Here is a 16560-nt window from a genome sequence, read left to right on the forward strand (position 1 = left end):
CAATTTCATTTTCAAAGCACATATAGTTGTAAGCTGAAATAGATTAACATTTACAAAATCTTGGTGCTTCAATCAGCACAACCACCATTCACACAAGTATATAGGGTTATGTCACAAACCACATCTTAACCTTAGATAAACTTGTGATGCTGGTAAGTCACATTTCAATTAATAGAATATCTTTTTGCAGTATTGCATCCTTTGGCATCTCGCAGTCTTTAAGAGTACTGTGCAAACATGGTAAATTCAAATTGTGAATGCTAGTGCAAATCAAAGTATTGAATAGAAGAGTGCAAAATAGCAAGTCCCATTTCAAATTACAAACTAGATTTGAATTTAGATGTAAGATGTCATTTCTCAGTCCCTTTTTCAGTAAAGTGTCTTGTTATAATATTGACCACTTAACACCTGATAATGTTTGATATCACTGTGCAAAATTGCAAGTTTAAAGTATCAGTGCTCAATTCCTCTTCTGGTTAAGTACCAGAGCTCTAATAAAGATTTCCTCTGTTTCAAATCCAATGCTGGATATACTCATGTAAAATAGCAGGTTCCTTTCAAACTCGATGTGAATTCAGATTTTACGCATCATTTCTCAGTACCTATTACAATAAAATGTCTTGTGATATTGCTCCACTTGACATCCAATGATACTTGATATGACTCTGCACAAATGGCAAGTTTAAAGTATCAGTGCTCAATACCTGTCCTTATTAAGTACCAGCTCTATAATACGTATTTTTAGGTGTAGGTCTCCAACCGGTCGATTGCGAGCTACCGGTAGCTCGCCGAGACCCTGTGAGTAGCTCGTGAAGCTTGTGGCTGAATTTAGTAGCCCTTTAGTGTTGTTTGGGCTTTTTAGGCTGTTTGCAGGTCTGTTGCCCGCCCTCACCCAAACCAGCTTCTCAGATTGGTTTGAGCTTAGCTGGGGTGGGGCAGGCCGGGCCGAAGAGGATGACACGTCTCTACTTGCAATGCGGAGCAGCTGTTTGCCGGTTGTGCAAGCAGTACAGAACTGCCGGGACCCGCGCCATCTGCCCTTTCAGCTGTACAGTCTGCCACCTTTCCTTCACCAGAGCAGCAGGTAAGCTGGCGTGGGAGCACACCCAGAACAATTCTGAAGTCTAGTTTAATTTAATAATTACACTAGACGGCACGCAAAAAGCACAATACGTTCGAATATGCAGCTGCGGCCGTTTTTTCACAAAAAGCTGTTAATGATCTGTGATGGCCCCATTCTCAGCGCTTTCCACTTCTTATTCTGCTACTTCCTCCGGCTTCCTCCCCTCTATCTGCCTGGGGACAGCAGTTATTCAGCCCCCTATTCCGGGATTGTTATCTCCTGAGCCTGGCTGTAAACTGGTAACAGGATGAAAGAAAACGAACTGTGATGCACTTTTAACAGCGAAAGTTGAATTTATGTGTAAATTAAATCACTTCTTTATGAACTGCCTTCACTTTACCTCCCCCGACACCCCTCCAAACTCGGCCATCAACCCCTCCTTCATTTCGAGCAGGCCTGATTTAGAATGCATATTGGTGAAGTGATTGCTTTCAAACGGACATGTTAGGCCAGGAGAAATGAAAGATGTTGCTAAATTCGAATAAAACAGCTAATAATAAATATACCGGCTTGGAGTAAAATTTAGTGCCGGGTTACAATTAACACCAAAACAAATGTAAGTAAGAAGTGAACTACAAAAGTTATTATCGGGTCAGGGAGCGTGTGTGGGGAGGGGGTAGGAGTGACAACTCACAATCAGCTTTGGTAACGCTGAAGTACGAACTCTTATTTAGGGACTCTAACTAACGAAGGTTGCCCGCCCTTTCCTCTCAGATGCGCAGTGAATTCATTAGAGCAGAGCACAGAGGTCCGTCAAGTCAAGTGTTTGAGTCGAGAGCTCATAGAGAGGAGCATGGCTTGGGAGTGGCATGGGCCTGACGGGGAGGTGGTGGCTGGGTCAGCTTGGCTCTCCCTGCAGCAAATGTGCTACCTACCGATTGAGAAAATCAGAGGACGAGAATTGTCAGGAAGGGCTTGTCTTTTAGAAACTGGGTTGAAGGTTGGTAGGGCCAACTCGGCGTGACATCTTTTGAGGACAGTAAAGTGGGTGCAAACATAAATGGTAAAAGCAAGAACTGAAACATGCTGGTAGCTGGTAACAAAAACAGAAAAGGAAGTGTTTTTCTCCACTTAAACACGCTCTATGTGCCTTTGTGAGATCAACAGTTGTAACCCACAAATGTCGGTCTTATATTCTGCTGGGTGTTTGACTTACACTAGTGAACAAACCAAAGTGCAGCACAGAAATATCCACAAAATCCTTTCTTTTATTTATACGTGTTTTTATGCAGTTACCCAGCAGGAGTGGATGTAGTGTAGTTGTAGTCAAGTGTGTTATATGTGCGGAAGTGACATGTGGAGTGGCTCAATTGCTGACCTCTTTGCAAATTCAAACCTGGGGTAATTACATCATAAATACTTGATTCTGGGCTAATCACTTTTCAGGCATTTGAAAGAGCAAATATATAAAATGTTAATACAGTCAGTACAGCTTTCTTTAATAGTTTGACCCAATTCCATCACCTTGGGGTTACATTCCAGCCTCAACAGCTCCCGCCCCACCATGCCACTAATATACCTGCATATTTTGTTTTTACTTCTCACGAAGCCGGACAATCATTCCTCAACAGTGTCAGACTCAAGGAGAAAACTAGATGGTCAGTTGCTCAATATTAAGCAGCAGATCTTGTTTTCTAAAACTGAACATTATTTTAATTGTTTTTAAAAATATAAAAGGCTGCCCAAATCGATAGCTCAGGAAATCCCATTGAGTCAAGCAGAGGCAATAAATTCTATGTGGTGATTCTTTTTAAGACGAGCTATGTCCAGTCCAGTCCAGTCCTGATGAGAGTGGACAGTTTATGCTGGCTGTGCATGTGTGGGAGGAGACTGATGCTTGTGTATTGTGGGCTGGAAACACAACACTAAAGAGTGAATGGTGAGAGAGACCCTGCATGCATACAGTCATGAGTCCTGTGACAGTTCTCATGATGTCGTTTAGCACTATAGTACCTTATTCTGGGGGGCATATTTAGCAAACTTTCACATAGCTCAGCAAGCCACCTTGCTGCGCTATGGTAAAGGGCAGGAATGCGCAGTATTTTTAACATTATATCATGCATTCCTTTCCCTGCACTGGCACACAAACTGCTGCCTAGCCAAGTATTGTGTTCAAACCACGGTATGGGCTCTGAAGAAATTAGGCTTAACGTCAATGAAACTGGGCTTGGGAGGTCTCTCGGAAAAATGCGCGAGTTGCTTGGGGGTTAGTAGCTCACAACGATTTTCACTGACCAGAAGTAGCTCTCACTACACAAAAGGTTGGAGACCCCTGGACTACATATACTCAGAGCTACAATTGCAGTTTTGTTATCCTAATTACATCAACCAGCAAAAGCAGTCAAAGTTTTAGTGCTTGTAACAGTACTTGATATGATTGTATAAAGAGGGAGGACAATTTGCAAAAAGTGCTTTTACAGTATGTTGAAGGTGATGTTCCCCAACTTAATTAAGTGTATCTCTAAACTGCTTGCACTTTCCTTCCAAAGTTGGGCTGAGATATATATGAATCAACAAACCCAATAATCCACCACTGGCACTTAGGATATACACATTAGCTGACAATATAGGATACTCCAGTGATCTTAGGGATGAGGTGTCCTAGATATAATAATTTCAAACATGTCATCTAAGGTCCCTCTTGCTTTGTCATATTTCTTTACGATCTATAATTAATAGGTAAAGTGACCCTCAAAGTGCCAGTTCTCTAATTTGCAATATCTCGAACCCTTGGCTGCACATCTATACTTGTGGCATTTGCTCGTATAAAAGCTGTGGTATCAATGCTCATGCTAAACCTGTTGGCAAATATGTCAATCCTTATCATAAGGGATGTGAGTGTGAATAGTAACCTACATATATATAATTATTTTTATATAACGGATAAAGTACCTCCAGCCATACATAATAAGGATATTGCAAGTCACAAGGAGTTCTATAACCATAAAGAGGAACAAGGTCTAAGGCAGAATTCTTTTATAAGGTTATGGAACTCCATGGTAACTTGCAATATCCTTATAACGTACGCCAGGAGTACTTTATCCCATATAATACAAGGTCACACCATTACCTTTCTCACAAACCACTTAAAACGTTAGTATGTAACTCTTTCATATGAAAGAAAGAGCATGTTTGCAAACATAAAGAATACAATGCTAACTTTTAGTGCAAAATTAAACCCATCAAAAACCTGTTACATATTTGTTGCAAAAAGATATTATAAACAGTTCAAGAAAAGTCAGTTTTAAACAGCTCAAATTTTTAGAATCATGCAGAAAGACTCTAACGTTAACTTTTCTATAGTTATCTGAGGAGTACAAAAAATAAACATGTTCTTTCTTTTCTGCTTGCCACTGAAATACAGAGAAGAAAGAAAAACAATGCTTAGTTTTTAATTTCTTTGAATAGCTGCTTTAATTATACTCGTGACCTAACCTGGCTTTCAGCTTGGCTGCTGGCAGCAAGCATTGTGACATCATAACTCGATTGCAATAACTTATTACAGTCGAGTTCTGATGTCTTTTCTTTATAATTAGTAACTGGGTGCCTCACAAGCCACCAATTATAAAGAAATTAGAGACAGGAGTACCGGCATTGCAGAATCGCATGTATCATTAAATAAATAAAGTTAATTTTTTAAAAACTTGTTTTTATTGCAATTTTTCGTAAGATCATACAAAAAATGCACTGCACATGCAAGGCGGAACATATGAACCAATCTTTGATGGATGGGAAAAATATACATATTTCAATCATAGCAGCAATTATTCCTTAATCATTAACTATGAAACAACAATAAAGGTTCATGTAACAAAGATATTTTGGCAATCCTGATCCACAGGACCTGTCGGTTAAGCTAACATTCATGTCATCATGTAATACAGTTCAGCCAGTGTGTTCAGGGTAGGGAAAAAAGTAAGAACGGAGTGTTTGCCAGATATTTTTGGGGCGGGAAGCGAGAGGTAGCAAAGACGCATATACATCACTAGTAGTGTTGAAGTACCTCAAATCCCTAAGCCAGGCTCCCAACAGTGGCGGTGCTGCTCCACCCCAATTTAGGGAAACCTGTCTTTTAGCCAGCAACAGCGCAATTGCAGTAAAGCTCCTAACCCCCGGACTCAAATGGAGTACATAACCCAACAGGGCCAGTAAGGGTGTTTGTGAGAGCTCAGTCTCAACAATTGGTTCTAGATGCCCAAACACCGCCTCCCAAAAAGCCAGCACAGCAGGGCAGTTCCATGCCAAATGAATGAAGTCAGCATGTGCCATTGCACATCTCTGTCAGCTATCCGACTTCGTACGATCCATCTTTGTGAGCAACACTGGAGTAAAATTGATTCTATGCAAAGGGTAGCAGCTTGTGTTTGTAATTATTTGAAACTATGTGTGCCTGCATATAACAATAGGCGCACATCTTGTCTGTCGTGGGCTGCGCTAGGTCTCCCTCCCAGGCTGCGTGCACACCACCACCCATCGTTGGTTGTTGTGCCTGCGCCTGACTGTACATTCTGGAGACTAAGTGTGCACCATCAGGTGCAGTAATAATTGTTGTGACTTAGGGAATCAGAAGGCTCCTCTGTCTCAGGGCGCAGCGCAGTGACCAGTGCTATTCGTGTTCTGTGCACCAGAAAATGATCTAGTGTGGTTACGTCCCAATCACCTGTCAAGTCCGCCATGGTACGCAAGTGACCATCTCTAAACATACCCCCCATATTTTATATTTGACAGCGGGTGAGTGCATGTTGAGTCAGTGTTTCAGTCTTGGGGGATATCCAGGGATTATTCAGAACCGGCAAATGCGGGAAGTACAGGTGTTCAGCCCCCCGGTACCTGCGCAAATGTCCCCAAGCCCAACTTGTGTTGTGTAGGGTATGGATATCAGCCCGTGTTCTCCTAAGCCAGAGCAGGAGGATATTAGAGAGGGACGGGCCTGTGTGTGCTCAGGTTTCAGAAACAGTAGGCGTGCCTCCAGGTGATACCAAAAATAAGCATAATGCGCCTGTGCCACCAGACAGTACAAATAAAAGTCAGGTACTCCAAACCCTCATCTTACGAAGAGTTGAATTAGTGTCTTCCAACCCAACGTGCCTGCCCTCCCACCCAAATCAGTTGCGTCAGTATCCCCCTGAGGGTGCTAAAGAAAGGAAACTGTGAGTGGGATGGGAATATTTAAAAACAAATATAAAAACCTGGGTAGTACAACCATCTTAATAATCGCAATGCGACCTGCCATCGACAAAGGCAGTGTAATCCAGCGATCTATCTGCCCAGAGAGACGGTCAATTGCCGACCAAATTAAGCCGTACAACCTCCGAGGCCGTGCGGTGTATAGTTACTCTGAGGTATCTGGGGGGGGGGGGGGTCATCGCACTAATGCAGTGGGAACGCCAATGTAAATGGTGTGGTGGCATCCATTAGGGGGAATATTTCAGATTTGTTCGAATTGATACCAGCCCAGAGAAAACTCATAATTGAAGGGGGATTTAAAGCCGGCTCCCAAACTAACAAAAGGATATCGTCCACGTATAAGGACGCCATAAGGGGACCCTGAAGGAAGCCTATTCCCTGCTGAAGGTGCCGTTCTTGCAGATGCCGCACCAGTGGGTCCATCGCAATAGTAAAAAGCAGGGACAAAAGTGGGCAGCCCTGCCGGGTGCCCTGCGACAATGCAAATCTATTAGACAGTACCCCGTTTATGCAAAGCTGTGCAACTGGGTTGGTATAGAGAAGGCTGACTAAAGAGTGAGCATTTTGGGGAAAGCCAAGTTAACTTAATGCTGTTTGCAAGAAATCCCACTCCAGGGAATCACATCCTTTTTCCGCATCTAATAATATCACCGCGGCAGGAAGCGCAGGGTTGATCTGGTTGATGAACGGAAACAGTGTAGGTAAGTTTACCGAGGTCAACTGGTTCGGCATGGATCCCGACTGGAAAGGGGATATGATCTGACCAATTATAAGTGATATATACGTGTGGCCAATACCTTCGCTAATATTTTATAATCCTGATTTAATATGGACAATGACCTGGAAGAGGCACAATTGTCAGACAGCTTGCCCAGCTTCAGGAGCAATGTTACAATTGCCTCACGCATGGTGGGGGTAGTTCGCCCGATTCTAACACCTCTGTATACACCTCCAATAAATGTGGGACAAGGTTTACTTTATAAGCTTTGTAAAATGTGCCCCTGCATGCGCATTCTTTGCAAGAAATCCACATGCGCGTGCGCATGCGCAGATAACCGTGAAACGTGAGGAGGAGGAGAACGGCAGCCCGGGGATGCTCTAGTCAAGGTAAGTATTTATTATTTTCCATTTAATGTCTTTTTATTTAATTCTTACTGGGGTTGTGAAGGTGAGTAGGGAAATCTCCGCATACTCCACGGGCGGAGCAGAGCTCTCTGCCCACAGTTAGTGTAGAGATGAGTGTAAAAGGCCAGGAAGGTCGATTGAATATCAGCACCATCTGCTAAATGAGTACCGTCTGCAGCCTGGAACTGTGTGATATATTTAGCTTGGTGTCTAGGAGTAAATAAGCGTGCCAGAGTGTGTCCCGGTGTCTCTCCCTCCCCGTACACCCGGGCACGTGCATATTTCCCAAAATAAGCAGTCTCCCGATGCCCCAGCTCCTGAAATTCTCCCAATAGTTTAGCACATTGATACTACGGAGTAGGGGCAACACCCATCAATGACCGAGCATCCAGATCCCGTAGATTCCGCTCAGTGGCATCGAGGTCCAGGTGAATTGTGCGAAGAACCCCAGCCTGCTTAGCCATGCAGATGCCTCTGATATACACTTTAAAAGCCTCCTACAGAGTAGCATAACGGGGTACAGAGCCAGTGTTTATCTGAAAGTACTCTACAATCGCGTCCTGCACCTCACTCTTTAAAATGGTGTCTAGTAACGTTTCAGCTGGGAAAAGCCAAGACACAGAAAGACGAGCGACAGTGAGCAGAACCAGCACCAGCAGCACAAGCAAGTGGTCCGATAGAGCGCGTGGCAGGTGATCCACTTCCTGTGTGTTGAGAAGTAAATCAGGGGTAACCATCGGTCTATCCGGGACCAGCTGCCATGCGGTGCTGACTAAAATGAATATCCCTGAGCAGACGGGTGCCAGTGACGGCAGGCATCCACCAGGAGGAGTGCCGATAGTAGTGTCTCAAGTTCCCTCGTGGAGCAAGGTTTAGTGTTGTATTCATGCCAGTGATGTGTGTTGAGATGTTCGTGAAAAAACCCAGGGCATCCACATTAGGAGCATAGATATTAGATATAGGGACGCGCATCCAGAGATCCACACTTGCCATTTTTGTCTTCTTGCTCTCCTTGCCCTCGCTACCACCGTGAGGGGAACGGCCACAGTGGGGGAGAATACGAGCTTCCAACAGGCTCGAGAACGCCGTGAGGGAAACGGCCTCAGAACTACACTACCCAGAAGCCTGGTGCTGGGCGCCCGGCTGTGAGGTCATCAGCCTGCGCCCAGCCCCTTAAAAGATCCCCAGGCACAACGCGGCACGGGACGTGCATCCAGAGATCCACACTTGCCATTTTTGTCTTCTTGCTCTCCTTGCCCTCGCTACCGCCGTGAGGGGAACGGCCACAGTGGGGGAGAATACGAGCTTCCAACAGGCTCGAGAACGCCGTGAGGGAAACGGCCTCAGAACTACACTACCCAGAAGCCTGGTGCTGGGCGCCCGGCTGTGAGGTCATCAGCCTGCGCCCAGCCCCCTTAAAAGATCCCCAGGCACAACGCGGCGCGGGACGCGCATCCAGAGATCCACACTTGCCATTTTTGTCTTCTTGCTCTCCGTGCCCTCGCTACCGCCGTGAGGGGAACGGCCACAGTGGGGGAGAATACGAGCTTCCAACAGGCTCGAGAACGCCGTGAGGGAAACGGCCTCAGAACTACACTACCCAGAAGCCTGGTGCTGGGCGCCCGGCTGTGAGGTCATCAGCCTGCGCCCAGCCCCTTAAAAGATCCCCAGGCACAACGCGGCACGGGACGCGCATCCAGAGATCCACACTTGCCATTTTTGTCTTCTTGCTCTCCTTGCCCTCGCTACCGCCGTGAGGGGAACGGCCACAGTGGGGGAGAATACGAGCTTCCAACAGGCTCGAGAACGCCGTGAGGGAAACGGCCTCAGAACTACACTACCCAGAAGCCTGGTGCTGGGCGCCCTGCTGTGAGGTCATCAGCCTGCGCCCAGCCCCCTTAAAAGATCCCCAGGCACTACGCGGCGCGGGACGCGCGAGGGCGGCGCCCGGGCAAAGCCCGGGCCAAGGGCGGGCCCGTCCTTGGCCCGGGCAAAGCCCGGGCCAAGGGCGGGCCCGTCCTTACCCGTCATCGCCAGGAGGAGGCAGGGCTGGGCCCCTTCTCTAACGCTTCTGGTCACAGGAGCACAACAGAAATTGCTGTTAATTCACTGCTGGGCTCCGGTATAAATATCTACCATGGGAAAGAAGAGTTTAGCCGCACCAAGAAGAAAGGGTAAGCAGAAACTACCCGTATCAACCCCCACCACCCCACTGCCCAGCCTGACAGCAATAGACAAAATATTACAGAAAACCATTGGCGTTGTTGCCACGGCAATTCAGAACACAGAAAGGCGCTTATCGCTCCCATGAAGTTTGCCCCTCTTTATGCATCAAGATAATTCATCGGAAAAATCATTGGACTCCCTGCTAGCCACATCCTATGCGGGGCTCCCGGGTGCAGGTATTAACAAGAACTGCACTAATGGAGATACCACCTCTTGTGGCCACTTTTCAATGAATACTAGGCTGTCGTCGACCCCTACCTTGATAGAGCCAAGCATAAACAGGGACCCCGTTCTCTCAGAACCCCTAGCCAATGATCAGATACACACAGCAGGTCTATGCCCCGATTCTGATATACTGACTATAGATGGGGATCAAAGCACTAGCGTATCTATGCAAACTAGGGGCCAGAAACCCAAAAGGCAAAAAGCTAAGAGCAAACGGAAGCATAATGAGCCCACATTTGATAAATACAAGGACAGCCAAAACCTATCACGGTGAACTGCTGCCCCTGTAGAGCTAAATAAGGACAAGGGGGGAAATCAACTCGGCGCGCTGGATTCCTCCATTATAGAAATCAACACCGTGACAGAGAATGAGGGATTTTGGGGGAGACTGGAGACATTGATAGCCACTCTTCTGGGGCCAATAAATTTACAAGTCCTGAACATTGAAAAGAGGCTGAAGGAATTAAATTATCACATTAAAAAATTAGGTGTTGGGCGTAATCAAACAACTATGCACAGTCTGGGGTTAACCACTGTAGATAAATCACAATTAAGTGTAACTAATATGAATAACAAAGGACATATTAATGATCTCCTGTTACCTCCAAAACCAAGCACAAGTAAAAACCCACCCAATACGGATCATCCAGCCAAACAGGCACCTCAACCTAAACTTACCAGGGTTGATACTCCCGTAGGTATGGACAAAAATGTTTCCAAAAGTAATAAGCCACAATTTAGACAAGACAACATTGATGCCTGTAACTCTCCCTCTATGCCTCCAGCTAAATTGGAACAGCCTATTCCACCTATTATGAGACAGATCCCGGCTTGTATTAGCCTACCCCCAGAGTGTGGACCTTATGTCTTGGTTTTATCTAATGTGCCCAAATTAAGGAAAGACCAAGAGGAAAATTTTACCAATCTTAAAAATAGAACCCTCCATTGGCTATCCAAAAATTGTGATTTCCCGATGGAGGGTGCTGGGGAGATTATTCATACCCAAAGAGTGGGGTGGGTGGGTCCGTTGAGAAAAAAGTTTGAGGGGGACTGTATAATTATAAACTTCAGGTCCCCGCAATGGGCGCAATGTACGCTTGCAAAAGCCCCACAACCCTCACAATGGGAATACAACACTACCCTTCTCCCTCTTGGGTACTTCTATAGGCACTTGAAAGACAATGGACCTAATTTTGGGATTAATTCCTGGGGATATAGACAGTATATGAATCCCTATATCAGAACCAATAGTCGAAGGCACCACCAGGATCAATACGCTGACTTTAGGAATGGCCCCCCATTAGGCAATGCGTTCACACCATCGGTACACCCGATGCCATATCCATCCTATCCCATTGCGCCCCAGTATATTCCAAGAGAGAGGCCTCATGCAGGGACTAATTTAAACTTTAATAATACTGCTCAGAATGAGACGAGATATATGTATAATGTCCCCACCTATAACCGGTTTGAACACGCTTTTTCAAACTTAGAAGAACTGGATTGACTGGGGAACAGCACAAGCAATATTGAATGCGCAGAGGTAACTGACGCAATTGGGGTACTACCAGATTCCATAGAAATTAATGCAACCCGACCAAAGGTCACAAAGGTTGTCATTGCCCCATCACCAGTCACTTGTGTGGATATAACAACTTTGCCAACTAATCCCAAGCAGAGTGTAAGGGATAAGCTCCCAGGCATTCCTAGTGGTTCAAACCTGTCCATCCTTAGCTGGAACGTCGCAGGACTAGACTCAAGATTGTCTGACCCTCGATGGGTCCAGTTATTGAATGGTAAAGACATCATCATGTTTCAAGAGACCTGGGCTGTAGGGAACGTGCACCTAGAAGGTTACCATTGCTTCAGTGTGCACGCCTCAAAACCTGCCTTCGGCCGTGCAGTGGGAGGACTTTTTATTGGTATCAGGATACTGGCGGGAGGCACATTTAAGGATTTATCTGAAGGGAATCCAAATATTCAGGTCCTTGAATATAATCGAAAGACTAAGCTTTATCTAATCAATTTTTACAATAATGATTTTTATTCTGTACCGAACAAGAACTATACAGCACCCTCCAACACTTTAGTACACCTTGAATCCAATATAGGTCTAGAAGATAAGTCAGGGATCCTCATTGGGGGAGATTTTAATGCGAAAATTTTAAGGAAGTATTGGCACAAGGATAATAATCTTTTGGATCAAGCAGAACGAAGGGGTATTGAATTAGCTAAGATATTAAACGAACACATTTTAAGTAATGTTATGGAAGTAAGTCAAACCCCGGGGATGGCCTGCGCCCCTACGTTTAGAGGGAGGGACTCCCGCTCTACCATTGATTTTGTTTTTACATCCCCTCACCTAACCAACTGTGTTATGGACTCTGAAGTGGTGGAGTCATCATTTGGAGATCACAACCCTCTCACAGTTATCTTACACTTGGGTCCAAGCCCGGTATATGCTAACCTAAATGGAGCAAGAGATATTACACTATCTTGCGGTGGTCTCCGCTTAAAATGGAGGGGAATCGATTGTGCAGCCATACTTGACAGTGTAAAAAATGATCATCAAGAATTAATTGACTCCTGTTTATTATTTCATGGGAACTGTCATAGGATAATCACTGATTTTTGTAAATTATGTGAAACAATTAAGACCGTTTTGTCAGTTCCCCATCTACTAAAACGAAAGACCCAAGATGGTTTGACTCCGCCTGTTCAATTGCAAATAAGGGATTACGTAGGGCATTAGCGACCAAGCCAAGGAACCCTGTAGAGGTACAGACAGCTAGGAAACATTATAAACAAAAAATAGCTGAAAGGAAGGCTGCCCTACTAACGAAACAGTGGGAATCACTGGTTGTCAGCGCCAACCTAAAGAGCAGCGGCCCATTCTGGGCCGCCGTTAGGCAAACGCGTGATATGGGCAAACACCTATCTTCAACCAGTTGTAACATAACTAGCAGCATCTGGGAGGCCCACTTTTCCAAAATATATGCTGCCCCCACTGAGGAGTTAACTATCCCAGATCTGGGACAGCTGCAAAATCCGCATATTGACCTTTTTGAGGTAGAAGCAGCCATCAAAGAGAGCCTTGGTAACAAGGCACCTGGCCCAGATGGATTCCCTATAGACGTTATAAAACACAGTCCGGATTTATGGGCACCGATCCTCCACAATGTTTTCAATAGCCTGTCAAAAGTACCTATCCCCAAGACGTGGTCTTCTAGCATCATAGTCCCAATATACAAAAAAGGTGACAGATCAGTCCCAGCCAACTATCGCCCAATCTCGCTCTTGGATAACACCTTAAAAATACTTGGCCAAGTTATCTATAATAGGGTGTTAGAGTGGATAGAAGACTCAGATTTTCTGGACCCGTGTCAGATGGGATTCAGGAGCAGGGTAGGTACGGTCGAGCAGTGTTTGAACTTAAAACTGATAATTGACAAGTACAACGTCGCTCGATCATCCCCTATTTACCTTGCTTTTATGGATCTCTCATCAGCCTTCGACCTAGTTAATAGATCGAAATTATGGACTATGCTACTTAACTACGGCTTGGATGAGGCTCTCGTACACTTTTTAGCGTATCTTCACACAGACCTCAAAGCACAAGTTAGGATTGGGTCGGGTGGTGAAGTATCCGGACCCATAAAGATTGGCAGGGGGGTCAGACAGGGGTGCGTTTTAGCACCCCTGCTGTTTATCATTTATATTAATGGGATAGCAAAAGCATTAAAATTAGCGACTAAAGATGTGCCAATTATTCAGGGGCTTCCTTTACCCGTTTTATTATACGCAGATGATGCGGTCCTTATGGGCCGCACCCCAAACGCCCTCCGTCTGCTTGTGGAAAATTTTGTCCACCATATGGAGGGTTTAGATCTGCGTGTAAATTTTAAAAAGTCTTTCATAATATCATGTGGGCCTGGGAAACGGAAACTTAACACTATACATATTGGTCCTAATAAATTAGACTCTGTAAATTCTTTTACATACCTAGGGGTGGTTAACTCAAGATATAATCAAAGACTGCCTTAAATGTGACCACGGCTTATTGATTCCTTGGCTCGCCAGAGTCCTAAAAATATTAAGCGCCGTAAATAGAGGTGACCTCTTTTCTGACCCACTAAGAATTGAACCCAAAGATAAGGCAGAGGTCAAACAAGCACTTTATGCACTTTTTGACACAGAAAGAATGGAAAGGGAAATATCAAAACCCACTGTAGTAAGATACATGGAGAATGACATGTGTTCGCAACCATTCCCACTCTATCTTACCCTACCCATATCTAACTGGGAGAGGTCTTTGCTATTCCGGTTAAGGGCAGGCTCTGTAAAATTTTTATTGGGTTTCCCTTTGGGTTACCATCGTTCGACAGAGTATAGTCTTTGCCCGTGTGACGGTATTAGCACACAGAATGAGTTGCATTTCCTATTCTTCTGTAAATTTTATTTAAAATATATAAATTGGTTTTTAACACCCTACTTTAGAAAGCAGAGACCACTCTCTTTGGAGGAGTCCCGCTCAATGTTACTTTCTCTGGAGACAGAGGAACTAATTTTCCGCACCAGTACTTTCTTAAGACTTATTACACGTGTACGTAAAATGATGGAAAATCCCTGATTTGTTGCTGTATCGGTTTTTAATCTTTATGAAACTGTATTGAAATATTGTAATAATGAATTGTTTTTTTATATATGTACTTTTATGAATTTTATGAAATTCGAATAAAGGTCTTTTGATTGATTGATTGATTGAATAAAAAAGTAGACGCTGCGCACCTATGGCCCCTGCCACCAGTAGGTAGCGGCCTTCCGGGTCCTCAATCACAGTCTGGTTCGCAAAGGGGAGTGACTTACGAATCAAGATACAGACTACATGGGAATAAGTTCTGTAACTGGCGAAAAAACGATTACCACCCTAGGGAGCTGCGAATCCGTAATCTAATTTCGGGTGGTAATGTGTCTGTTGCAGTAATGCCACGTGTATCTTGTGTCTAGCTAGGTATGCAAGCACCTGCCATCCCTTATGTGGGTTCGACAGTCCTCTAACATTCCATGTTATGCAGTGCAGCTTAAGTCCCCCTGTCCCCGCTACAGTAGGTGCAATATTATGCCATCTGATTTGTTATTCTGGTAGGATTTGGATAGCCAACCATTGGGATCCTGCATGGCCTGTGAACAAAAAACAGAAACAAATTTACTCAACCAGAGCTACCCCCCCACCACATCCTTCCCACATCGGATTTCCACCCAACCTGTATCTGGTGAACCCCAAAACATTTTTACTTAGTGAAAAGAAAGAGAAAAGAAACAAGCACACACTAAATGGGAATAATGGGATATCTCTTAAGGGGCAGCAACGCCCCGAGCAAACCACGAAATATGATAACAATACAACATAATATGCATGTAGCTATACACAACTCATAGAGTAACACGATGATGAGTGTGACTCTGGTAAGAAAGAAAAGAGAGAGCATCACAACACAATGCCCTTTATTACGTGTTCCTGAGTCCATGCCCAAGCTAGCATTCCTCTGTGTGTCTGGATAGCATCTCATTACGAATCACATGTTCTCAGACCATGAAACATTACTTTCCAGGAGAGACTGCTCTGCCCGACTTGTGGCATTTTCAAAAGTCTGCTAACCTCTGCTGGTGTGTCACAAATAGTAGTTTACCGTTAATCTGAACACGAAGGCGTGGCGGATATAGCATGGCAGAGCGGACATTCTCATTCCTCAAGGTACGCTTGATATGTTGAAATTTGTGCCGGTCCTCCTGTACCATTGGCGTGAAGTCTGGGTAGAGCGAGAGTGTCATTCCCTGATACTGCAGGTTTTCCACCTCCCGGGCTTTGAGCAGGGCAACATCTTTGTGCCCGCATTCACGAGGAGGGATTTTTCAGGCGAGGAAGATAAGCCCTTGTGGATCTGTGGATGTCTGTCCATTCTTTGCGCCCTAGAGTGGCGTGTTAGAGACTAGAGCTCTCGTTTGTTTTTTCCTTCGTTAGGCATTTTCCCCATTTGTTGGGTCTGTGTGGACTCAGCCGATTTAAGGAAACAGGCGGCCGGGGGACCACCGTCCTAGACGTGAGTGCTTAGGTCAGGGGTTTAGATGCATGCTGTGGTTCAGTGTAATATGCGGGCACGAAGGCTTTAAGTTAAATACACTTAGAGGTTTGTGTGTGGTTTGTACAGTGCGGGATTAGGTTCCTTTTCATTTGTGGTTTGTGCACTATGATTCTCGGTGGCTCGTGCACTTTTTTTGGGGTGTTGATTGGTTCTTTTTCCATATGGTCTATAGAGGAGATAGATGTTGGAGAGATGTATTGATTTTATATCACTGGATAGTGACAGGGTTTTCCTTTTATTTTGTGGGTGCACATTGGTGATTTCTTTTGGTGATTGCCTGATTTTGCCGGCCACTGTCACCTTTTTTCCCCCCCGGGTAGCATGGAGCTGTATTGACATTGCTTGTGATTTAAGTTTTTGTTTTGTAATGAAGACTGATCTTTTTATTTATTCCTTTGTAGTGTGTGTACAGTTATTGTATTAACCCAGTCCTGAGGAGACCAAGGAAAGAGTAAGGCCGAAACGCAATTGCGTAGACTTTTTTTCTGAAGGAGGAGTCACAGAAATTGAGCAATGTTTGGATATTTCATG

The 16560-nt window shown here is 44.8% G+C and overlaps 1 long non-coding RNA gene across 4 annotated transcripts in view; it reads left to right on the forward strand.

The window, feature by feature from the left end:
• Window positions 1–940: 940 nt before the first annotated feature.
• The window catches only part of LOC146860533 (uncharacterized), a 183403-nt gene continuing 167783 nt past the window's right edge, over window positions 941–16560 (forward strand). For all 4 annotated transcript variants that reach the window (XR_014979163.1, XR_014979161.1, XR_014979164.1 and 1 more), the window contains exon 1: window positions 941–1084. This is a non-coding gene — a long non-coding RNA (uncharacterized LOC146860533). The remainder of the gene's footprint in view (window positions 1085–16560) is intronic.

This window comes from Triturus cristatus, chromosome 3_1, assembly GCF_964204655.1.
Source record: "Triturus cristatus chromosome 3_1, aTriCri1.1, whole genome shotgun sequence".
NCBI lineage: Eukaryota > Metazoa > Chordata > Amphibia > Caudata > Salamandridae > Triturus > Triturus cristatus.